Genomic DNA, 26023 nt, shown 5'->3' with positions numbered 1-26023 from the left:
ACAGCGCTAAACCGCTGAGCCACCCGGGCTGCCCTAAATCATGTCTTTTATTGGAAAAAAACTTTTTGGCTGGCTGGCTGGTATGTCAGTAGAACATGTGACTCTTGATATCAGGGTTGTGAGTTTAAGGTCCACAATGTGGGTAGAGTTTACTGTAATTAAAAAATTAAAATAAATAAATAAATAAATATATATATATATATGAAACATTTCTTTTTGTTTTTTACCTGTTTTGTTTGTTATGTTTTGAGTGAGAGAGCATGCATGTGCTCATGTGTGGATGTGTTCACAAGCAGTAGGGGAGGGGCAGAGGGAGTGATAGAATCCTGAGCTCCATGCCCAGGACTCGGTCTCACAACCCTGAGATCATGACCTAAGTTGAAATCAAGAGTCACACACTTAATGAACTGAGCTACCCAGGCACCCCTGGTTTTTAACAGTATTATTGAGATATAATTTATATACCATAAAGGCCACCCATTTAATACAATTCAGTGGTTTTCACAGAGTTGTGACATCATCACCACAATATAATACTGGAACATTTTGTCACTCCAAAAAGGCCATACCCATCAGCAGTCACTTCACCTTTTCTGCCTGTCCCTTCTCCCTCTCACAGCCCCTGGTAATAATTAATCTACTTTCTTTCTCTATGAATTTGACTATTTCAGGCATCTCACATATATGAAATCATATGGTGTTTGTCCTCTGGGGTCTGACTCATTTCACTTAGCATAATGTTTTCAAGGCTCATCCATGCTGTAGTACTTCAGTCATTTCCACTGATGAATATTTTATTGCCTGCACATTCCACATTTGTTTATCCATCATCAGGTGATGGACATTTGAGTTATTCCCTTTTTTTAGCTATGATGAATAATGCCATTATGAACATTCATGAACAAGTTTTATATGTACACATGTGCTTTCCATATGTGTGTTTCTTTTGGGTAGATGCCTAGGAAAGGGACTGCTGAATCTTGAAGGAAGTATATGTTTAGCATTTTGAAGAATGGATGAACTGTTCTCTAAGCAGCTTACATCATTTTACAGTCCCACCAACAATGTATAAGGATTTTAATTTCTCTACTTCTTCAACAATACTTGTAATGATTCATCTTTGTGACTGTAATCATTCAATTATAATTGTGTCACCTAATACAAACAAGGGCTGCCATATGCAATACCACAGGCTAAATGGTTTAAATACCAGAAATATTTCTCATAGTTGTAGAGAATGAGAAGTCCAAGATAAAAATGCTGGCCAATTTTTTTCCTGGTGAGACTTTATTTCTGGCTTGTAGGTGGGCACCATCTTGCTGTGTGATCACAATACTTCTTCATGTGTGTGAAGAGAGACTGCTATGGTCTTTCCCTTTCTTAAAAGAACACTAATCCTACTGAATTTAAGGCCCTGCCCTTATGACTTCATTTAACTTAATTCATCTATAAAGGCTCTGTCTCCAAATACAGTCTCATAAGAGGTTAGGGCTTATGAATGAAAGAATGAACATATGAATTTGGGAAGGATGCAAGCATTTAGTCTGTAACATAGAAAATATAGAGTAGTATCTCATTGTGGGCTTGATTTTCATTTGCCTGATCATAATTACTTGAGCATCTTACGTGTTTTATTATTCATTCATGTATCTTTTTTGGAGAAATGTTGATTCAAATCTTTTGTCCATTTTTAAAATCAGATTTCTGTCTTTTTATAACTGAATTGTGAGACTTTTAAAACATATTCTGGATATAATTCCTTTATCAGATATATGATTTGCTAAACCATATATTTCCAAAGTAAACATTTTAAATTATAAAAGTCACAAAATATGGGCACACCTGCTAGCCCCATCAGTGGAGCATGCAACCCTTGATCTCAGGGATGTAAGCTTGAGCCCCATGTTGGGTATAGAGATTACTAAATAAAATTTTGTTTTAAGTCATGAAAAATGCCAACTTAACAAAATACTAAAACTATCTAAAAAGTAGGACGCGGGGATCCCTGGGTGGCTCAGCAGTTTAGTGCCTGCCTTTGGCCCAGGGCGCAATCCTGGGGTCTCGGGATCGGGTCCCGCGTCGGGCTCCCTGCATGGAGCCTGCTTCTCCCTCCTCCTGTGTCTCTGCCTCTGTGTGTGTGTGTGTCTATCATAAACAAAATTTTTAAAAATCTTTTTAAAAAAAGGACACCTAATAAATAAATACATAAACAAACAAACAAATAAGTAAATAAATAAAGTAGGACGCCTGGGTGGCTCAGTGGTTGACCACCTGCCTTCAGCTCAGGGCATGATCACAGGGTTCCAGAATCAAGTCCCCCATCAGGTTCCCCACAGGGAGCCTGCTTCTCCCTCTGCCTGTGTCTCTGCCTCTCTCTCTCTCTCTCTGTATCTCTCATGAATAAATAAATAAAATCTTTAAAAAGGAAAAAGTGTTATCAAAAGAGCAAAGAAAACAAATTACATCACAAAAGAATTTTTCGATTACAGAAAGAAAAAATATAAAAGAAAATGACATAAAAAAATAAAATATGCCTGTCACGTCAAAAAAATGAAAATATGCCAAGATGCCTGGGTGGCTCAGTGGTTGAGCATCTGCCTTTGGCTCAGGTCATGATCCCGGGGTCCAGAATCGAGTCACACATCGGGCTCCCTGCAGGGAGTCTGCTTCTCCCTCTGCCTGTGTCTATGCCTCTCTCTCTCTGTATCTCTCATGAATAAATAAATAAAATCTTTTTTTAAAAATGAAAATATGCTTACACACCTTTTGCAAATCAACAGATTTTCAGATTACATCACAAAGCAAAACCCAAACTGCAGAATGTAAGAGAAACACAACTAAAACAAAGCAATTCACAAAGGTTGAAGATAAAGAATGGGCAAAAGTAATCTAGGCAAATGCGAAGTAAAAGAAAGCAAGAATTGCAATCTTAGTATCATAGATTAGGAATTTATGACAAAAACACATGAAATGAGATCAAGTGGGTCTACTGACAATATTAGTTGATGCAATTTACAATGACGATATAACATCTATTTGGTAGATATGCACCAAAAGCATGGTGGCAATAGTCAAAGAGCAGATACTACAGGAGATGTAGACAGAATTAGACACATCTACCTTAGGAGACTTTCATTGCATCTCTAGGTTCAAAGCAGATCAAACAGATTTTTTTTAAAAGGATGTGAGGGGCAGCCTGGGTGGTTCAGCGGTTTAGCACCGCCTTCAGTCCAGAGCCTGATCCTGGAGACCCGGAATCGAGTCCCACATCGGGCTCCCTGCATGGAGCCTGCTTCTCCCTCTGCCTGTGTCTCTGCCTCCCTCCCCACCCCCCTCTGTGTCTCTCATGAATAAATAAATAAAATCTTAAAAAAAAAAAAAAACGGATGTGAGGATGTAAATAACATAAGGTAGAACTGGTCAATGTATCACATTTCTTTGGATATAAGATGCCATCGGTAGTAAAGCATAACATGTTTTATATAGCGCTGAGAATAAATACTATCAAAGTATGACACAATGCCTCAATTGTAGCCCTGCAAAATACATGAGTAAGTCTCACTATCCTCTGCTCAGTGTAAAATTTATTTCCTCTCTTCTGAGGGATTTGGCAATTTCTCTGTTTGGTGTACAATAACTATACTCCTGTACATATCTCAGGAACAAAACACCACACAGATCCATCTACTCATAGTTACTGTTCTTTATTGTTTTAAGGTTATTCAAGGTCTTTGGTTGTTTTTATAAGAAAATGTAGAATTATAGTAATTCTTCCATCAATATTTGCTTTACTAATATCACATTTATACCTATCTGCTTTATTTCCAAGCTTTACTCTGTGCCCAGTAACTTTTAGTTTTAGTGCCAAAACATACTATAATCTTATCATCCGCATTCAAAATGGTAATTAAACCCAACATGTACAGAGCCAGCAATGCAAACATAACTGAGTTGAAGAGTCAATGACATAAACAGCTGGGACCCAGTGTGTCCATGTGCCAGCAATAACAACCACACTACAAGTGCCATCTGGCCAAAAGTAATTACAAGATGCCAAAATTGAAAGATGAATCTCAATCAGGGATTTTAAAATCTAAAGTAAGACACTATGACTTAGATTCAATAAAATATGGTGCATTTTACTCCGTCAGAGCTGGTAATACATCTGCATTTCAAGTGCCCATTGAAACCTCACCATATACGCGTCCACAAAAAAACCCAAACAGATTTCAAACAGTAGAAATAATACAGGTCACATTCTTTAATCACAATGTAAGTGGCAGCCCGGTGACTCAGCAGTTTAGCGCCTGCCTTCAACCCGGGGTGTGATCCTGGGGACCCAGGATCTAGTCCCACGTTGGGCTCCCTGTGTGGAGCCTGCTTCTCTCTCTGCCTGTGTCTCTAACTCTCTCTCTCTCTTTCTCTTTCTGTGTATGTCTCTCATGAAAATAAAATCTTTAAAAAGAAAATCACAATGTAAGAAAGCTAAACTTAATAACATTATCACATAATAAAGGCCTTCTACCCAAACATGTAAAGAAAACAAATTCTCTTATATTTTGGATCCAGAGGGATATGCTGAAATACTAGGCAACAACGCATGTTCTGGAATTGTGAATAAGTCAAAATCATCAGTTTTTGACTTTGTCAAATAAATATTTAAATTTAGGGATTACCAGTCAGAAAAATCAATGGCATATACACTCTCTAAAACAGTACAAGAGAAAGAAGCAATAAGGACCAATGTCAAAGAACTTACTATGTTTCCTTCTACTGGGTTTTATGGTTTCAGGTCTTAGGTTTGAGTCTTTAATCCAGTTTGAGTTTATTTTTGTGTATGGTGTACTTTAGGAGTCTAGTTTCATTCTTCTGTACGTGGCTGTCCAATTTTCCCACCCCATCTATTGAACAGACTGTCCTTTCCCCATTATATATTCTTGGCTCCTTTGTCATAGATTAATTGGCCATATAAGGGTAGGTTTATTTCTGGGCTCTCTATTCTGTTCCACTGATAGATGGGTCTGTTTGGTTTTTTGTGTTGTTGTTGTTGTTGTTTTTTGCCAATACCACTGTTTTGTTCCCAGATTGGATTAAGTCCCACCCTAAGGGCCTCATTTTAACTTAATTGCCCCTGTAAAGGTTCTGTCTCCAAATGCAGTCACATTCTGGGGTCCTGGGCATCAGAGCTTCAATACATGAATTTTGAGGGGGCACAATTCAGCCTGGAACAAAATTTAAAATAAAATATTATGTGGAGACAAAACATAAGAGACTCATAGGAAACAAACTGAGGGTTGCTGGAGGGGAAGTGGGTGAGGGGATGGGATAACTGGGTGATGGACATTAAGGAGGGCACCTGATATAAGGAGCACTAGGTGCTATGTGCAACCAACAAATCATTGAACTCTATGTCTGAAACTAATGATACTGTATTTGTTCATTGAATTTAGATAAAATAAGATTTTAAAATACTATGTAATTTTTCAGGATTTCTGTGTGCAAACTATAGGGCATGGCTACATTATCACAGTGCTTCCCCAACTTTAGACACACTTCTGAATGCCCTAGGGATATTATAAAAAATGCAGATTGTGAATCAGTAGTTCTCAGAGGGTTTTGGATTCTGTAATACTAACCAGCTCCAAGCAAGGCTGATGCTCCACCAAATGGACCACATTTTGGGTAGTAATGAAGCACAACAAGATATGAAATAGTCAGATCCTTGCACCTCCTTGTAATCAAGAGGTTTGGATTTGAGAAATAACAGGATCCAAAGATATTCCACACAAGAAAAACAGAAAAATGAAACAGCAGGGGAACAAATGTGATTTATATCTGTAGATGCTAAGAGAAAGAAATTTAAATGAAGTAAGGATAACATGCCAAGACAACATACTGCCTTTGTGGAGAAAATGAGGAGGTATCATATCCTCCCCGCCAAGTGAATAAGTGATTAGTTTTAATATACCCCACCAGTGCTGTCAGATTTCCCAAACTGCAAGTGTGCCAAACAGTTTTTCATGCCACTGCATAATTTCAACACCACTACAGGTAACACAATGGGATGCCCACCATGTATCATCAGTAATACCAAATACAATGTTTTTAAAAAGGGAAATGATTCAATCAGCCCTAATAGCCCCCTTTCCAGTTTATTTACTGCCAATTTTTTAATTGGCATACATCATACATCACATAAGGAAGAAGCTCAGATTTAGTAAGTTATTCAAGGACTGTCTTTAACTCCTTTGGGTTTCCTTATCCATACCACCTACCTCTAAATTAACAGGGCTTTTTTTTTTTTTTGTAACTTCCTGTAAAACAACAACAATAAACTCATTATTAAAATCTAACAAATTATCAATGATGTATATTTGTAGTGGGTTAATCCTGGTGGAACACTGTACAAACTGAGGGTAGTTCTTTCTTGTGCAAGACATTTCCACACCCTATAGGTGGTTTAACATTCCTGGGTTCCGCTCGTTAAATATATGAGTGTCCAGCCTCCAATCCTTATTAGAGGTAAAAGGATCCCTAACAATAACTAAAACACACTTTAAGGGGCACCTGGGTGGCTCAGTCAGTTGGGCATCTGCCTTTGGCTCAAGTCATGATCCTCGGGTCCTGGGATTGAGCCCCAAGTTGGGCTCCCTGCTCAGTCGGGAAAGGAACCTGCTTCTGTCTCTGCCCCTCCCTCCTGCTCTGCTTTCTCTTGCTATCTTTCAAATAAATAAATAAAATATTTTAAAAATAAAAATAAATAATAAAATACACTTTAGGATGTTGACCATCACTGCATAGATCATCAACTAGACTAGACTAAACTTTACACCTTGAAGATTTAATGCAACTTGCAAATGCCTGACTTAAAACCAAGATAGTAAAGATACCGAAACAGAAAAAGCTTCACAACTGTTTTATAATCCAAAAGTTTCCTACAGAAAGGTCAAGCCCTAGAAAAATCTGACATGTTCACTCAGGATTTGTCACTGAAAATCTCAGGTAGTTAGATAGCCAGTGAGCTCTGAAAGTTCTTCCTCCCTTACTAACTGGAAATTCAAGAACAACCACTTCTATTCTTTTTATATCCTGTTTTACCCAAGAACGCGCCTCTTTCACTCTCTGTTCAAAACACAACATACTTGAAGACACTCTGTTTACATTCACTTACATTCACCCCACCTGCAAGACTTTGTAGCCTATCTTACGGAAGACCGGGTCCTATTCCATATCATAATGTTCATGCTTAATTACCCTTCCCTGAATGAGGTGACTTCAGGGGACCATCTGTTCAGAAAATAACTGGATAAACACTTGAGAGAAAATATGTGAAAGGGTCATTAATATGGTAAGCTAAACAACAATAAGAACTACACACCCATATTTGGTTCATTTGCAAGATCTCATCAGGCACCCCTTTTAACATAGCATCTGTATAAAATTAGGCAATGCGCATATCAGGCCCTGTAATTTGTAAAGCTAGAATCTCATCAACAAATTGGTAAACTCTGGCTAATTTATCCCTGAGATCAAAATCTAGATGGATTAGTAGCACCAATAAATTAACTCTTCACAGCCTTAGTAAATTATGAAAAAAATACTCTTATTAACAATAATTCCTAGATTCACAAGATGCTCTTTTAATATAAGTCAAAGCCATGTGTTTTTGCAATGTTTGCCACCAATAGGTTTCAGTTTACTCCAGACATTAAAGCAAATGGGTCATATTGTAATTGTTGCTTATATCTGATTGTAAGATATCTACCAGTGCACTGTATATGTAGAATAAAATCTGGGGGGCTAAACCACAATACACTGACAGAGCTTGTCTCTAGAAGCTGGGATTAAATGTAATCTTTACTTTGTTCTTTATATTTTGCTGGTTTTTTTTTTTTTTTAAGGTTTTATTGGGACGCCTGAATAGCTCAGGTTGTGATCCCAGAATCCAGGATCAGTCCCACATCGGGCTCCCTGCAGGGAGCCTGCTTCTCCCTCTGCCTATGTGTCTGCCTCTCTCTCTCTGTCTCTCATGAATAAATAAATCTTTAAAAAATTTAAAAAATAAAATAATAAAATAAAAAGGTTTTATTTATTAGAAAGAGAGCGTGTAAGCACACTGTGCATGAATTGGGGGAGGGGCAGAAGGAGAGGGAGAAGCAGACTCTGTTGAGCAGGGAGCCTGACTTGGGGCTCCAACCCAGGACCCTAAGATCATGACCTAAGCAGAAGGCAGATGCTTAACTGAGTCGCCCAGGTGCCCCTCTTTTTTTTTTTTTTTTTTTTTTTAGATTTTTAAAATCTATTTACTCATGAGAGACACAGAGAGGGGCAGAGATAACAGGCAGAGGGAGAAGCAGGCTCCATATAGGGGGCCCGATGTGGGCTCGATCTGGGGACCCAGGGATCACGCACTAAGCCAAAGGCAGCCGCTCAACCACTGAGCCACTCAGGCATCCCCTTCTTCTTCTTTTTTTTTTTTTTTGGTGGGTGGGGGCAGTGGAGGGAGGGGGAGAGGAAGAGGGAGACAGAATCTTAAGCAGGCTCCACTCCCAGAAGGAGCCTGAAAGGGAGCGCAGTCTCACCACCCTGAGATCAAGACCTGAGCTGAAACCAAGAATCCCACACTTAACCCACTAAGCCACCCAGGTGCCCCTTGATGGGTTCTTTTCTAAAATTTGTTCAGTAACTATGTTTTACTTTTATAACCAGATATAAATGAATGAGAGTTATTTTTTAAAACATAATGCATGACTTGCAGAATGTTGACCAAAACTTGTTTGAAAATGTCTTACTGCATGGAAATGAATGAAGCGCAGAGAAGACAATGCTTTGGAAAGATTAAAACCACAAACCATGGCAAGCATTACCAGGGAAAATGAAGGTTTTAGATGTCAGGCAAATAAAATATCTGGCAATGAACATGATAATGTAGTCTATAAACAAAAACTTTACTATGAAGAATTAAGTTTAAAGCAAATTTCCTTTTATTTCAAAACACTCTGTCATGTGAGTACTTAATTATTTTTTTAAAGATTTTATTTATTTGAGAGAGGGAAAGAAGGAGAGCATGATCGTGTGTGTGTGTGTGTGTGTGTGCCCGCTCACGCACGCACAGAGGAAGAATACTGCTGTGCGAGGAGCCCGATTCAGGGCTCCATGGGGGCGGAAAGAACTTCAGCATCATGATCTGAGTCGGAGGCAGATGCTTAACTAACTGAGCCACCCAGGTGCCCCCAAGAGAGTACTTTAAATCTCTGTTTAAAAACTTTTTTTAGAGGGCAGCCCGGGTGTCTCAGTGGTTTGGTGCCTGCCTTGGCCCAGGGTGTGATCCTGGAGACCCAGGATTGAGTCCCACATCAGGCTCCCTGCATGGAGCCTGCTTCTCCCTCTGCCTGTGTCTCTGCCTCTCTCTCTCTCTCTCTCTGTGTCTGTCATGAATAAATAAATAAAATATGAAAAAAAAAAAAAAAACCTTTTCAGAGCTCCCTGCACTTTGCTCAGGGTCAGGACATCCGGGGAGGAAAAGACGTCTGACATGAACCAGGAGGGGAGCCCTCACCAGACACCCTACCTGCCAGCAACTCCATCCTGCACTTCCCTGCCTCCAGACTGTGCGAAACACATCCTTCACGTTTATCAGCCACCCACCCAGTCTAGGCTACTCTGTCCTAGTGGTCCCAACAGACTAAGACAGCAAGGGTGAAGTTTCTCTATTTAGCTCCTTTCCTAAGGAATTTTTTTTTTTTGCAGAAATTGTCAAAGTTAGGGCTTGTGGTGGCCAAAGCTCAAGATCATGGGGTCTCAGTAGCCTCAGAGGTCTTCTCCCTTTATAACACGCACAGGAGGGCACAGCTAGACACTCCTCTAGCAGGGGTTCTCCAAGTGTGATCTGGAGATGCCTGGGGTTCCTGGACACCCTGTGAGGAGGGGCTGTGAGGTCAAAACTATTTGCAACACAATTATCTGGCCATTTTTGTTTCTGTTCTTACACTAGTGTACAATGGAATGTACTGAAAACTCCGTGACAGGTAATATCACAGCAGAGAGAAAGCAGGAGCAGCTGGGAGACTCCACCTGGCTTCAGTTAAACAAGATATGAATGATGCACAGTCTGTCGCTCGTTAAATAATTTTTTTGTTTTGGGAAATAGAGTTATTTTCCTTAACTCTAATGTTTTTAAACATCATGTGTGCATGTGAGCCTATTATTAATTAATCTTTCATTTTGAGGGGCGCCTGGGTACCTCAGTTGGTTGAGTGATCAACTCTTGGCTTCAGTGCCAGTTGTGATCTGCTGTGTCAGGGGATCAAGCCCTGTGTGGGGCTCCCCGCTCAGAGGGAGTCTGCTTGGGTTTCTCTCTCTCCTTCTTCCCTTCACCTTCCCCCCACTCATATGCTCCCTCTCTTTGAAATAAAAAAAAATTGTTCATTTTGTTTTTAATCTCTAGTATAATATCAATAGAACCCACATAAAAACTCTCTTAAGGTCTTCAGTAGTTTTTAAGAACGTAAAGGGTTCTATCTCTTATGTTGTTGGTGGGAATGCAAACTGGTGCAGCCACTCTGAAAAACAGTTTGGAGAGTCCTGAAAAAATTAAACATAGAACTACCCTATGATCCAGCAATTGCACTACTAGGTATTTATCCAAAGGATACAAAAATACTAATCCAAAGAGATATGTGCACCCTTATGTTTATAGCAGTATTATTTACAACAGCCAAATTAGATGTCCACCAACTGATGAATGGATAAAGAGGTGCTATACATACACAATGAAATGTTAGCTGCAAAAAAGAATGAAATCTTGGCATTCACAATGATGTGAATAGAGCTAGAAAGTATTATGCTAAGAAATAAGTCAGAGAAAAAAAAAAGAAATAAGTCAGAGAAAGACAAATATCATATGATTTCACTCATATGGGGAATTTAAGAAACAAAATAAATATAGGGGGGAGGAAAACCAAGAAACAAACTCTTACCTCTAGAGAAGAAACTATTACCAGAGAGGAGGTAGGCAGGGGGATGGGTGAAATAAGTGATGGGCATTAAGGGGTGCACTTGTGAAGAGCACCAGTACTGTGTGTAAGCGCTGAATCACTAAACTGTACATCTGAAACGAATATTACATATATGTTAAATAACTGAAATTTGAATAAAAAACTTGAAATAAACAAACAAAAGAATGTAAAGAGTTCTAAAGACCAAAAAGCTTGAGAAGCACCATTTAATATAGTATAATCGATCTAAACTCAGAAAGCACAGAGGACTTGATATATAAACATAACTATTATTAGAAATGGGCTTCAGGAAGTGTTTTGTTTTATTCATGGAAAAAACAGACCAGTAGAACATGAACACACATTTCTGCAGCCTCAACTCGCCCAAATTAATTAATAAAATAATTTAGTAGGATATCTATATGCCAATACATGGGACTCTGTCACCAAATAAAAAGCATATGATGTGATCCTGAAGTCCCGGGATCGAGTCCCACATCAGGCTCCCTGCATGGAGCCTGCTTCTCCCTCTGCCTGTATTTCTGCCCCCCACCCCATCTCTCATGAATAAATAAATAAAATCTTAAAAAAAAAAAAGCATATGATGTGGCTTCACTCTGACAAATACTGGGAAACACTAACTTGTTTTGTCATTTTGTTGTGGTGTTACAGAGCTACAATCATTAGCCCAAACTATCATCTATGAAATGCTTGTGTACAGGTAATTACAATGAGAGAATGTCAAGTATGGACCAATACAGCCAGTGGTGTGTGAACACTCAGAGATCTGATGATCCACCAGCTATATCAAGCCAAAGGAAAATTCTCATTTGAACAGGTACTGGTTTTCTTTCCTTTTTTTTTTTTTTAAATGATACAATTTAGGGGGATGCCTGGGTGGCTCAGTGGTTTGGCACCTGCCTCCGGCCCAAGGTGTGATCCTGGAGTCCCGGGATCAAGTCCCACATCAGGCTCCCTACATGGAGCCTGCTTCTGTCTCTACCTATGTCTCTGCCTCTCTCTTTCTCTCGGTGTCTCTCATGAATAAATAAATAAAACCTTAAAAAATGATACAATTTAGGGAGAAGACACAGTTAATATATGTATTTAGATACATGAATTTTTGACATTTTCATTACGAAGATTTTTAAGTACAACAGACAAGAGTATAGTACATTACACCTTGTGTGTCCATCCTCTGCTTCAATAGCTACTAACATTTTATCAATGTTGTCTCATCTATCCATCACCCCACAAACCCACTTTTTAGCTGTAGTATTTATTTTTTTTTAATATTTTATTTATTTATTCATGAGAGACACAGAGAGAGAGACAGAAACACAGGCAGAGGGAGAAGCAGGCTCCATGCAGGGAGCCTGACGTGGGACTCGATCCCGGGTCTCCAGGATCATGCCCTGGGCTGAAGGCAGATGTCCAACCACTGAGCCACCCGGGCGTCCCTAGCTGCAGTATATAAAACAATTCTCAGTTGGGCATAGGAAATATAGTCAATGATACCATAATAATATTGTATGGTGACAGATGGTAACTACACTAATCATGGTGAGCATTTTCTAAGGTATAATAAACTTCTAATCCCTATGTTGTACACTTCAAACTAACATAATTTATGTCAACTATACTTCAATTTTAAAAATGTCAGACGTGGGATCCCTGGGTGGCGCAGCGGTTTGGCGCCTGCCTTTGGCCCGGGGCATGATCCTGGAGACCCGGGATCGAATCCCACATCGGGCTCCCGATGCATGGAGCCTGCTTCTCCCTCTGCCTGTGTCTCTGCCTCTCTGTCTCCCTCTGTGTGACTATCATGAATAAATAAATAAAATCTTTAAAAAAAAAATAAATAAAAATAAAAATGTCAGACGTTATATTATTTACTCATAAATAATTCAACGTGACTTGGTAATAAAGACTTTTAAACTTTTATCTAATAAAATGGTCAATACTTTTTTGGTACAGAGTAATCTAATACCTAGTCCATGTGCAAATTTCCCTGATTATCTCAAAGCTATTTGCAATGAAATTTATTTCCTCCCTTTTTCCTTGGGATTTAAACCAGTTCCTCAAATTATGTCTCTTAAATCTCTCTTAATGTCATTTGTTTGTTGAAGAATCTAGGTAATGAAAATGAATATTTTAATTTCATCATTAAGTAAAGAGGCAAAAAGGGGCACCTGGGTGGCTCCATTGGTTAAGCATCTGCCTTTGGCTCAGGTCATAATCCCAGGGTTGTGGGATTGAGTTCCACATTGGGCTCCCTGCTCAGCATAGAGTCTGCTTCTCCCTCTGCCCCTCCCCCTGCTTGTGATCTCTTGTTTGCTTGTTCCTTCTCTCTCTCAAATAAATAAAATCTTTTTTAAAAATGTAGTGAAATTTGATGTAGCTAACAAACTCTAGCTAAAATTAGATTAATGGATGAGATATGGATTTTTTTTTCATTTAAAGTAGAGTGACAAATTACTTTGTCAAGTCACAGTTACTTTGTTGGTTCTCTTCCTTCCTCTGTTGCCTGAAGGGGAACAGGGATACTGAGAAAATGTAAGGACCCTTTGGGATGAGACAGGAGCTCCAGGAATTCAAACCAACATCAGAGTCGCCTATTTAGAATGCTACTGAGTAAGGGACAGGTGAAGCTAGGTAGGGAGACCTAGGGGGTGATGGGATCAGGCTCACAGAAATCCCCAAAATGCTGAGATGTATGGAAATCAGATATAAGGGAACAAACCAGACCACTCAGCCCTAGCTGTGGGTGGGGAGGGTGTCTTCTTTTTGACAGTCACATGTGACCAAGAAAGAATAACCAGACCCCAAAAGAAAGCCATTAGAGATGTTATTACCAGTCTTTACTCAAACCAAGACATCAGAGGAATGATAAGGCCACAGGCTCCCTGGTCAGTTCTAGATAAATGGCTGTCAGTGCAGGCCTACGTTGGCAATGCTGTCGGGACCCCTGAGAGCTTCTTCTGTATCCTTGCTTAAGAAACTTTTATTGCTTTGCTCACTCTCTTTTGTCCACAAGATTCATTCTTCGACTCCATGAGACAAGTACCTCGCTCTCCTGCCTCACTACCAGCCTCCAAGGACAGCTTCAGATGAAGAGCTGTTGGTCCCGCCTCCTGTACTTTCAGAATAGAGTGCTGGTGAGTGCTATACTGCTTACCCTACCCAAGTTATTCTAATTAGTTATTTTGGAACAAATTCAAATGTATTCTGTGCCAATTCCCCCTTCTGGGTTGAGGACACCATAGCCCCGCAGTTGGGCACATTGAGGGCAATTGGCATCAGCTGCTGGGAGCCGCCTCTGCCAAGATCACAGAGGGCAGCCCCAGGCCAACACCTGGCTAAGCAGGGGATACAAAGTCCTGCTTTCCTTGCTTCGGTTGGGGCCAATGCTCAAGGACCAAACCAGCTCTGGAGTTCACCACAGGGCTGCAGGGTAGGCCAAAGCCACAGCTGTGACTTACACCGTGGGTCAACTTCTCCCTCTGCCCAGCACTGCCTTTTTCACTCCCTGGCAGGTGTATCTCCTGAGAGCACTCCCTAGTAAACCTTCTGCCCTCATTGTTGTCTTTGTGTCTATTTCCAGCAAACCCCATGTAAAATTGTTGGTTAAAAGGGACGCCTGGGTGGCTCAGTGGTTAAGCGTCTGCCTTCAGCCCAGGGCATGATCCTGGAGTCCCGGGATCGGGTGCCACATGGGGCTCCCTGCTTCTCCCTCTGCCTCTGTCTCTCTCTGTTTCTCATGAATAAATAAATTAAATATTAAGGAAAAAAAAACACATGCATATATTCTGTCCCTCTTATGTTTTGTTAAACATATGATAGCTTTTTTTTTTAAATTTTTTTATTTATTTATGATAGTCACAGAGAGAGAAAGAGAGAGGCAGAGACACAGGCAGAGGGAGAAGCAGGCTCCATGCACCGGAAGCCCGATGTGGGATTCGATCCTGGGTCTCCAGGATCGCGCCCTGGGCCAAAGGCAGGCGCCAAACTGCTGCGCCACCCAGGGATCCCCCATATGATAGCTTTAAACCATTCTTTGCTTTGCTTTTTTCTTTTAACAATAAATTTATCTCTTCATAGTATGTTTTGCAAGACTGCCTTATTATTTTTAATGGATGTTTACTATGGAGTTACCACAATTTATTTAACCATTGCTCTCTTATTATTGCAACATATAAATTGTGTCTGATTTTTTTTTATTACATGCCAGGCTGTAATATATCACTGTGCATGTATCTCTTCAGAAATATGAGATTACATCTCTAACATACAGAAATAGAGTCAAATTGCTAGGTCAGAGGATATGACTTTAAAATACTGTTTGATGTTGAGGTGCTTGGGTGACTCAGTCGGTTAAGTGACCGACTCTTGATTTTGGCTTAGGTCATGATCTCAGGGTGGTGAGAATGAGCTCTGCTCTGGGTGTGGAGCCTGCTTAAGATTTTCCCTTTCCCTCTGCCTGTCCTCCCCTATTCGTGTCTCTCGCTCCTTCTGAAATGAATAAATAAATAAATAAATAAATAAATAAATAAATAAATAAATAAACTATTGACTGATGTTGCCAAATTTACCCTTCATGGAAGTTTTTTTTTTTTTAAGATTTTATTTATTTACTCATGAGAGACACACAGAGGGAAAGAGGCAGGGACACAGGCAGAGGGAGAAGCAGGCTCCATGCAGGGAGCCCGACGTGGGACTCGATCCCGGGTCTCCAGGATCACACCCTGGGCTGGAGGCAGCACTAAACCACTGAGCCACCCAGGCTGCCCCTTAATGAAAGTTGATGAGAATGTTTATATTGCTATATCCTAGCTAATGCCCTGAGTTATTGTTTTTTATCTATATCAATATGATACGGAGGAAATCATCTAAGGATAGCTTTAACGTGCCACTGAGTCATAGTGAGTGTCTTGTTTTTAAAAAGTATTTATAGGAACACCTGGGTGGCTCAGAGATTGAGTGTCTGCCTTCTGGCCCAGGGTGTGATCCTGGAGTCCCAGGATCGAGTCCCACGTCTGGCTCCCTACATGGAGCCTGCTTCTCCCTCTGCCTCTCTCTCTCTTTGTGTCTCTCATAATAAATAAATAAAGTATTTAAAAAAATATTTATAGTGAACTTTTTTCATGAACTATCTGTTCATATCTATTGTTAATTTTTCTATTGGGTTTTTATTGCTGCTTCTTATCTTTTTCTAGTTCTTTAAAAAATTTTTTTAAGATTTATTTATTTATGATAGACATAGAGAGAGGCAGAGACACAGGAGGAGGGAGAAGCAGGCTCCATGCCAGGAGCCTGATGTGGGACTCGATCCCGGGACTCCAGGATTTGCGCCCTGGGCCAAAGGCAGGTGCTAAACCGCTGAGCCACCCAGGGATCCCCTCTAGTTCTTTATATATTAGGAAACACAGTATTATAGGATGAGCTACCAATACTGTTCCATGGTTTGTCATTTGTATGTAGACTTTGGTTTTAGTAGTTTCTGTCATGCTAATTTTTAAATTTGGTTAATTTATCACTTGTCTCTGGTTTCTGAGATTTTTGTTAAAGAGTATAAGGAGAAAAAGACTTCAAGATAAAACCCAGGGTGTGCTAGAAAGGAACATAATAATTAAAACTGGATAAGGCCAAAACTACTTGCAATCATCACTGATGTTTCTCCAAGGAAGACATACAGATGGCCAATAGACCCATGAAAGGATGCTCATCATCAGTTACCATTAGGGAAATGCAAATCAAAACTGCGATGAGGCATCACCTCACACCTGTCAAAATAGCTAAAATCAACAACACAAGAAACAACAGGTGTTGGCGAAGATGTGGAGAAAAAGGAACACTTGTGCACTGTTGTTGGAAATTCGAACTGATGCAGCCACTGCAGAAAACGGTATGGATATTCCTCAAAAAATTAAAAATAGAATTTCCCTATGATCTAGCCATTGTACTACTAGGTATTCACCCAAAGAATACAAAAACACTAATTCAAAGGGATACATGCACTCTGATATTCATAGTAGCATTGTTTACAATAGCCAAACTATGGAAACAGTACAAATGTCCACTGATAGATGAATGGATAAAGAAAATGTGATATATATACAATGGAATATTATTCAGCCATAAAAAATAATGAAATCTTGCCGTTTGCAATGGCATGGATGGAGCTAGAGAATATAACACTAAGAGAAATAAGAGAAAGACAAGTACAATATGAGTTCACTCATGTGGAATTTAAGAAAAATAAATAAGCAAAGGAAAAAAGAGAGAGGGAGAGAGAGACAAATCAAGAAACAGACTCTTAACTATTGAGAACAAAATGATGGTTATGGGGGGCAGGGTGGAGGATGGGTGACACAGGTGATGGAAGTTAAGTAGGGCACTTCTTGTGATGAACCCCAGGTGATGTATGGAGTTGTTGAATCACTATATTGTATACCTGAAACTAATATTACACTGTGTCAACTAACTGGAATTAAAATAAAAACATAAAACAAAAAAATTATTACCAATAACCTAATAAAAATCTTGATCCTCCCTCCACCTCACCCTCCAAAACTTGTTCCTCCCATAGTCTGCCCCATTTTAGCAAGTACCAACTTCATCCTTCTATTTACTCAAGGATGGCCTTGGAATTATCCTTGGCTCTTTCTGTCACATCTCCCATTCAAACCATTAGCAGCTCTTATCAGCTCCATTTTTAAAATATCTCAAGAATCTGACCTTTTTTCAAAACCTTTACTATTGGCACACCTGAGTGGCTCAGCAGTTGAGCACCTCTGCCTTAGGCTCAGGGCATGATCCTGGAGTACCAGGATCGAGTCCCGCACCAGGCTCTCTGCTGGCAGCCTGCTTCTCCCTCTGCCTATGTCTCTGCCTCTCTCTGTGTGTCTCTCATGAATAAACAAATAAAATCTTAAAAAAAAAACAAAAACAAACTTCGCTATTACCCTAATCCAAGTCATCATCATAGAGGCTCCTAAGTGGTTTCCCTGCCTCTACTCTGACCTATACAGTTTACTTTCAAGCAGTTAGAGAAATCGTTTAATACCATAATACAGATCACTCAGCTCCTCTACTCAGTCCCCTGTATAGTCTCCATCTATTTGGTTTAGGATAAAAGCCAAAGTCTTCCCAGTGGCTTATGGTCCACTAAGATCCTCCAAACTCATCTACCACACACTGCCTGGTTCACTCTGTTGTCTTTGCTATTTACCACTAGAACATAGAAAGTTTCTGCCTCAGGCCATTTGCATGTCTTGTGCCTATCTTTAGACTGCTCAGTAGCTGTAAGTTCATTTTTAGTGAAACGTTTAGTGAATGTTTAGTGAAAAGTTCCCTTTTAGTATTTTAGTCAAATGTCACTTTTCCGTGGGACCCTCTGTGATCACCATATTTAAAACTCCACTCTCCATTCTGACCACTTCTGTGCTCCTTATCCTCCTTCCTACTCTATAGCTCATATCTCATACGACATTTTGAATATGTTGCTGATTTATTTATTTAATATCTTCATATCCTAGCCCTGCCACCACCCTTTTAAACTCTGAGAGCAGAAATCTATTCCTTTTGTGTTCACTTTTATATCCTTAGCCCTAGGACAGTGCCTGTCAGATAACTAGGATGGAATGGATCAGATCTTGAATTGTACTTGAGGGATTTCATTTCCTAATTTGATTCCACAATAGTGTGCTGAAAATTAGCTATGTGGATGACTCTGTACTTGGAGCAGTTGGGAAAAAAAATTCTACTCATACAAAAAAAGTTTCAAAGAAGAATCAAGGCAGAGTACTAAGAAAAAAAGGCACACATGGGGAACCTGGGTGGCTCAGTCTGTTAAGCTTCCAACTCTTGATTTGGGCTCAGGTCATGATCTGAGGCAGAGCCAGACATTGGGGTCCACACTCATCATGGAGTCTGCTTGTCCCTCTCCCTCTGTTCCTATCCCTGCTCTCTTTCTCTCTCTCATAAGTAAATAAATAAATAAACTATTTTTTTAAAAAGGCACATAGGTAGGAAAGCTTAAGCTTTTCCAGGTAGTTATATAAGAGGTGGGTGTGTGAAATAGATACTAAGGAATTTAATCTGGGAAATGCAAATTTTCTTAGTTTTAAGAGATCCTGGGGTTAGGTTATACCGAATTGTATATGCACTAGGAAACCATTGACAAGACTTGAGCAGAACTTGACACAGTGGGAAATGAGTTTTAAATGCTTCATCTACCAACATGTCCAGGATGCAGTGGGGCTGGAAAGGCAGCTTAGAACCTAATGCCTACCTACCACATCAGTGATAGTGACCTTGAAAGGGAATGACTTGAAAGACCCTGTATATTGGCTACGGAAGGTAAAAGGGAACAGGGGTCAGATGGTGCTGAAACTTTAAGCATAGGTGATCTTTAAAGCATGTTCTAGACGCCTTATGTAACCAGGTCTAGTACTTTGATGTACGTGTGAACACTCCACAGACCCTCTGTGGAGAAAGCCTGCAATGCCTTAGCTCTAGCTGTGTAAAACCCCGGGTAAAAGGCTGAGAAGATCATCTGGCCTTTTCTCTCCCTTGAAGTGTTTCTTTTTTTTTAATATTTTTTTTTAATTTATAATAGTCACACAGAGAGAGAGAGAGAGAGAGAGGCAGAGACATAAGCAGGCTCCATGCACCGGAGCCCGATGTGGGATTCAATCCCCGGTCTCCAGGATCATGCCCTGGGCCAAAGGCAGGCGCCAAACCAGCGCGCCACCCAGGGATCCCTCCCTTGAAGCGTTTTATGGAATGTCATTGCTCAAGCTGCAGCTAACCCCTAGAATTTGACAAAAATTTGCATGGCTCTTCAAGAAGACAAACTCCATGCTGCCTGAATTGAATTCAGCAACTTTCCAGCCACTGAGGAATAGTCATCATTCTCATTCTGTGGGAAAATCAGCCCAAAGATAATTTGCATATTGTAAGGTGGGTAAGACAAAGGCAGCCCTATAAAAGATCAAAGTCCTAGATACTTTCTCATACCTTCTTTATCTACACTTCTCCTAGGTTTCTTATGCAAATATCAAGAGATTAAACACCACACTTTGCCCAGCTTGAAAGAAAGGAAGGAAGGATGGAAGGAAGGATGGAGGAAGGAAAGAAGGAAGAAAGGAAGGATGGAAGGGAGAAAGGAAGGAAGGATGGAAGGAAGGAAGAAAAAGAAAGAAAGAAAGAAAGAAAGAAAGAAAGAAAGAAAGAAAGAAAGAAAGAAAGAAAGAAAGAAAGAAAGAAAGAAAGAAAGAAAGAAAGAAAGAAAGAAAGAAAGAAAGAAAGAAAGAAAGAAAGAAAGAAAGAAAAAAGAAATCTATGTGATTCAGAGAATTGTCAGGCTGACTTTATCTTTTTTTAAAGGTTTTATTTATTTATTTATTTAAGGGGGGGGGATCCCTGGGTGGCTCAGAGGTTTAGCACCTGCCTTTAGCCCAGGGCTCGATCCTGGAGTCCCGGGATCGAGTTCCACGTTGGGCTCCCGGCATGGGGCCTGCTTCTCCCTCTGCCTGTGTCTCTGCCTCTCTCTCTATGTCTATCATGAATAAATAAATGAAATCTTTAAAAAAAAAAATAATAAGAGAGAGAGAGAAAGAGAGAGAAAACAGGAAGAGTGGGGAGGCAGAAGGAGAAGCACACTCCCCACCAAGTGAGAAGCCTAACATGGGCTCCGTCTCAGGACCCTGGGATCATGACCTAAGCTGAAGGCATATGCTTAACCAACTAAGCCATCCAGGCATCACATGTCAGCCAGCTTCATACTTACCAGGGTAAAAGATTGATCTGTAATAGCTTATGGAAATACTTCTTTAACAATTTTGTACCTTCTAAATGACTTTCTTTAGGTTTGTTAATTTTTTAGAAAAGATTACCAAAACCAGTAAACCAAACGTTATTGGAACATAGCCATGCCCATTTGTTTATAAAGTAAACAAAAGTTCATTCAGCCTATAGCTTAAGGTTCAAGTCATTCTCGACAAGGGCTATGTGTCGTTTCCATGGTCATGGCCGGGTGCCCTGGAGTATTTCTGGGCATTGCCAAATACAGCTAATTCCCATTGGACTCACTTGGCCCCTTTTCCTACTCTTCTGAAACAAATCAGCCTCAATTATACCTTAATTGAACGAAGTATTTGAGCTGTTTAAGACAACTTGATTGTATCTAGAGCCAAAAGCAAAGAACCAAGTGTCTTTGACTCATCTCCAAAGTTTCAAGTCTGGTAATAAAAGACATTCTATGATTAAAGGGCTTATTATAGGTTAAGTTTAGAGTAATATTTAATGCCTTAGAGTCCTGTGCTCCCACTCTTCCCAGCTTATAAAGAGCTGACTCTGTATATTCCTTGAAGACATTTGATTTTAATACAATACAGAAAATCAGTAAATACAAAAGCTAGAAAGGAACTATGAAGTCATCTGGTCCATTTTATTTGCGTTTTTCAGACGGTGAAACTGAGACACAGAGAGATAAAATCATATTTTACAGGACTCCATCATAGACCTGAGAGGAATCTGAAACTGGAATCCAGTTCATCTGATCCAGTGGCTTTGAACTTTACCATGTTTACGATAGAATAATTAAGTGATGTTGTGTTTTTTTTTTTTTTTTTTACTCATGAGAAACACAAAGAGAGAGAGGCAGAGACACAGGCAGAGAGAGAAGCAGGCTCTATGCAGAGAGCCTAATGCGGAACTTGATCCTGGGAATCCATCCTGGGACTCCAGGATCATGCCCTGGGCCAAAGGCAGACACTCAACCGCTGAGGCACCCAGGTGTCCCAAGTGATACTGTTTAATAAAATAAAATCCAAGCACGATAACTCATCATTCAGCCATTTTTCAGGGGAAAGGTACCAGAGACTCTGTATTAGAAAGGAACAGAGTATTTGGAAATATTCCATCAACTTGCTAGTTTTTCAGGAATCCCCTTAGAGCTCACAGGTAGAGAGTGTAGGAGAGTAATGCTAGCTGCTGCAACAAAACAAACTCTAAACTTTAATGCCAAACACACTCAAAGTTTACTTCTCACTCGTTTAATAATACAAGTGTTACTGATTGGCGGCCATCTTTCCCAAGGTAACTCTGAAACCCAGACTCTTTTTATCTGATGGCCTCCTCACTATAGGGTCATCTATGTGCAGAAAGAGGAAAAGAACAAGTAGAAAAGGCTTCTTAATCTTGGTCTTGAGAGAATGCGTCTTACCTTGTCTCCCATTCCATTGCTGAGAACTATTCCTGTGGCCCCTCTATTGCAAAACAGGCTGAGAAATGTTGGTGGCGGCTGGACAGAGGCCTCTGTACACTAGAGAAAAAGGAATGCAAATGTTTGGTGAACCCTCCCTGAGGTGAAAGGGTTAGATCTATATTCCTGTACCAGTCAGCGACCCTAGGCAATACCTTGGGTGGGAAGTGGTTTAATTTCCCAGCCATGTGTGACTTAGGCAGTTTCCTTCAGCCAAATGCAAGCCTCTAGGGAACAGCATAGGTGTGAGTCATTGGCAGCCAACATGGGAACTCCAGCACACAAAGCAGACTCCAGTCTACCCTTCGTACCACTCAGAGCTGATTCTTCCTATGTCCATGTCACTCCATCTGGTTGCAGGTCTTCCAGGATTCTGACTGGTACAGTTTCTGGGTACTTGTAAGAGGAGGGTTTCTAGAACAAACTATAACCCTGACTATATCAGGGGCTCCTCAGGTTATGATAAATATGCCCAGGGCGAATTGTTGCTCTTTACAGCATGAAGGGGGTCTGATATAATCATTTAGCCACCAAGTAGGTGGTTGGTTTCCTCAAGGGGTTGTACCGTATGGAGAACTCCATTGCTGCCGTTATGGCTACTCTGCTCATAAGCCAAATGTGCAAGGGCTGGTGTGGCTGAGGACAAAAGCTAGTGGGCATCTGCTGAGTGACCCTTCCTGTCTCCTGGTTGGTTACTACCTTGTCTGTCATAGATACGATCTGGTGGATGTTAACCAATGCTTCTTGCCCACACCCAGTGATCCACTCACATGCTTCTTCTCTAGAAGAAGATTTTCTAATCTTGCTCCTTGTCAGCCCGCTTACTCGACCAGTCAGGCCATTCGCCAGTGCCCGTGAATCTCCACATAACCTTTTTTTGGGGGGGAGGGGCGTCTTCTCTCCACACAGAGTAGACACCCAAGAACACCAAAGTAGATACCCAGTGGCAGAACTTGTTTTCACCCCCGTCATGCACTAGCAGCCTGTTTTCAACTTGCATTAACCCACCAGGAAGAGGGTTTATCCTCCTCCATCAGCGGTCTTAGGGAACCCTCAAGAAGCTATGAGCTCAAAAGAAAAGCTCATGAAAGAGAAATGAGAGATAAGTCATCTGAAGTACTTGTTTATACAGCTTACTCACAACTCGAGGACCTGTGTGAACCCAGTCTCAGACATACTGTGTTCATCTTATGACGGAATGCTGCTGGTGTACCCAGTCTTACGACTAGCTGTGTCTGGACAAGCCCAGCTCATGGTGGGCAGCTCTAGTTGCCTCACTGCTTGATGTCTTATACCCAGGGAGTCCCTTCCAGGTCTGAAGAGTGTGTCAGAAGCTCTATTTGAATGGTATATAGTTCCCTGCTGCAGATGGCATGGCCTTGCCCGAGTACCCTAGACGTCACCCTGCAACTGTCACATTTGGGCGTCCCAAATATTTCACAGAGCATTTTAATCTAACATAATACAAACCAATCTAGTACCCTAGAATCCTTTGAGTCATATGGCCCAAACATATTTCTTATTTTGTAACTCAGATCCACAACAGAGCCCTCTTGTGCTCTGAGTCTCACTTAAGCTGGTGACCTTCCTCATGCCCAATAAATAGGTCAGAGCAGTTTCGGAAATGTGATAAATACTACCTCTGAAATGCCTGCATATCCTGTATCTTTTTTAGTGGTAGGAAGCACAACGCACAATTACTTGTCCTTTAGCAGAGATGAGATGTCCCGGCATGTCCAAGAACACTGTACCCCTAAATATATGTACATGGTGGCAGGCTCCTCCATCTTTTTAACATTATCTTCCACCTTCCAAAGTGCATGTGTCTTGCCCGCATCCCCGAGCACTTGCCAGTTCCTTCTTACCAGGTTCATTTAACATGACCATCGGTATGGTATGGTGGGCCAGTGTGAAGTTCTGTGGAATGTCTGCACGATCCAGGTCTTTTGGGAGTACACTGTGACAGAGCATAGGAGAAGTGAAGTAGCCCTGGGGCAGAGTGATGAATCAATACTATTATCTACTCCTTGTGAAAGCAAACTATTTCTGATTCACCTTTCTGATGGAAATAGGAAATAAGTGTTTGCCAGTTACAGCTGCACACCACATCCGAAAAGCTATATTAATCTGTTTTAGTGAAGATACCAAACTCAGTCTAGCAACTTTGATTGCAGCTACTGCTTGAGTTTCTGGGAGTCCATGTCATTTGCCACAATTTATTTAGTTTTTGCAAAGAACAAGCTATTGAATTAAATGGCAATTTGTGGGGTACCTGGGTAGCTCAGTGGTTGAGCATCTGCCTTTGGCTCAGGTCCTGGTCCCGGGGTCCTGGGATCAAGTCTTGCATCTGGCTCCCCGCAGGGAGCCTGCTTCTCCCTCTGCCTATGTTTCTGCTTCTCTCTGTGTGTCTCTCATGAATACATAAAATCTTTTTTAAAAAATAAAAATAAATGGCAATTATGTGGGAGCTATCATCTCTGCCTCCCCTAAGTCCTTGTGGATACTACTGATGTCTACCATTTTCCCTAGGATATAATATTGTTTTCACACTATAGGTGTTTATTTGCTTGTTTTTAATTTTTTTTTTATTTTGAAATAACTACAGACACAAGAAATTATGAAAATAGTACAAGCAGGCCTGTTTACCAAGCTTCCCCTGTTTGCCTGAAACGTGTTAAATGCCAGAGCCATTGAACAATTTAACACAGTCTCTTCTACCTATATTTTGTCCCAGTCGCCACAGGTGACAATCTTAGTGAGCTCACACTCCAGCACGTCAACGTTTACCGTCTGACAAGGATGGGGTTCACATTGCCACCTAGTGGTTGATTTATGCAATCCCAAATTCCAGACTATTCTGCTACCTAAGGACCACGGCTGCACCAACTATCTTAAATTATGCTCCCTCCATGAACAGACTCTGAGGTGGGAATTCCTGCTTCAGTGATTTTTTTTCTTAAAGACTTTATATATTTATTTGAGAGAGCACATGAGTGGTGAGGTGTGGGATGGGAGGAGGGAAGGGCAGAGGCAGAGGCAAACTTCCTGCTGATCAAGGAGCTGGATCCCTTGGCTGGATCCCATGACCCCAGGATCATGACCTGAGCTGAAGGCAGATGCTTAGCCGACTGAGTCACCCAAGCACCCTGCTTCAGTGATCTTAAGGAGAATTTAAAAAGTAGCAGACAGGGGCACCTGGGTGGCTCAGTTGGTTGAGTGACTAACTTGGTTTCATCTCAGGGTCATGAGATTGAACCCCGCCTTGGCCTCTCCTCTCAGCAAGGAGTCAGCTTGAGATTCTCTCTTCCTCTCCCTCTGCCCTGCCCCTACTCACATGTGCATGCCCTCTCTCTCTCTCAACAAATGTTTTTTTTTTTTTTAAATGTAGCAGGGTGCTTGTTACCAGACAGCCTGCTTCTCCCTTGCCTCTTGCTCCTCCCCTCTGCTCATGCTCACTCTCTTTCTTTCTGTGTCAAATAAATAACTAAAATCTTCAAAAAAAAAAAAAAGGAGCAGACAACAGGGGATGATGTTTGGCAACTCTACTCCTTAGGAGAAGTCTGTTCTCAGCCTGATCCCATGGGAAGCCCTGGATCGTTAATTGCACCAAGAAGGTGTCCCACCCAGAGGAGAGGAGGCTGCTCTATCTCTTCATCACTTAGTCTTTGGCCCTGGCCCCCCTACGTGGAGGATATGACCTTCAGCTATGGTCTCCAGGACCACCACCACTGGGTGAGAAAGCTCCCATCAGCCCAGG

The 26023-nt window shown here is 40.9% G+C and overlaps 1 long non-coding RNA gene across 1 annotated transcript in view; it reads right to left on the bottom strand.

Moving 5' to 3' along the window:
• Positions 1-22457, bottom strand: part of LOC140641270 (uncharacterized) — a 35260-nt gene extending 12803 nt beyond the window's left edge. The window contains exons 1-2 of the long non-coding RNA XR_012037819.1: positions 22422-22457; positions 22228-22326 (exon numbers count right to left, since the gene is read on the bottom strand). This is a non-coding gene — a long non-coding RNA (uncharacterized lncRNA). The remainder of the gene's footprint in view (positions 1-22227; positions 22327-22421) is intronic.
• Positions 22458-26023: the final 3566 nt, after the last annotated feature.

This window comes from Canis lupus, chromosome 10, assembly GCF_048164855.1.
Source record: "Canis lupus baileyi chromosome 10, mCanLup2.hap1, whole genome shotgun sequence".
Lineage (NCBI taxonomy): Eukaryota > Metazoa > Chordata > Mammalia > Carnivora > Canidae > Canis > Canis lupus.
The sequence above is the reverse complement of the archived record's forward strand: the minus strand, read 5'-3'. Positions and strand labels throughout refer to the sequence as shown.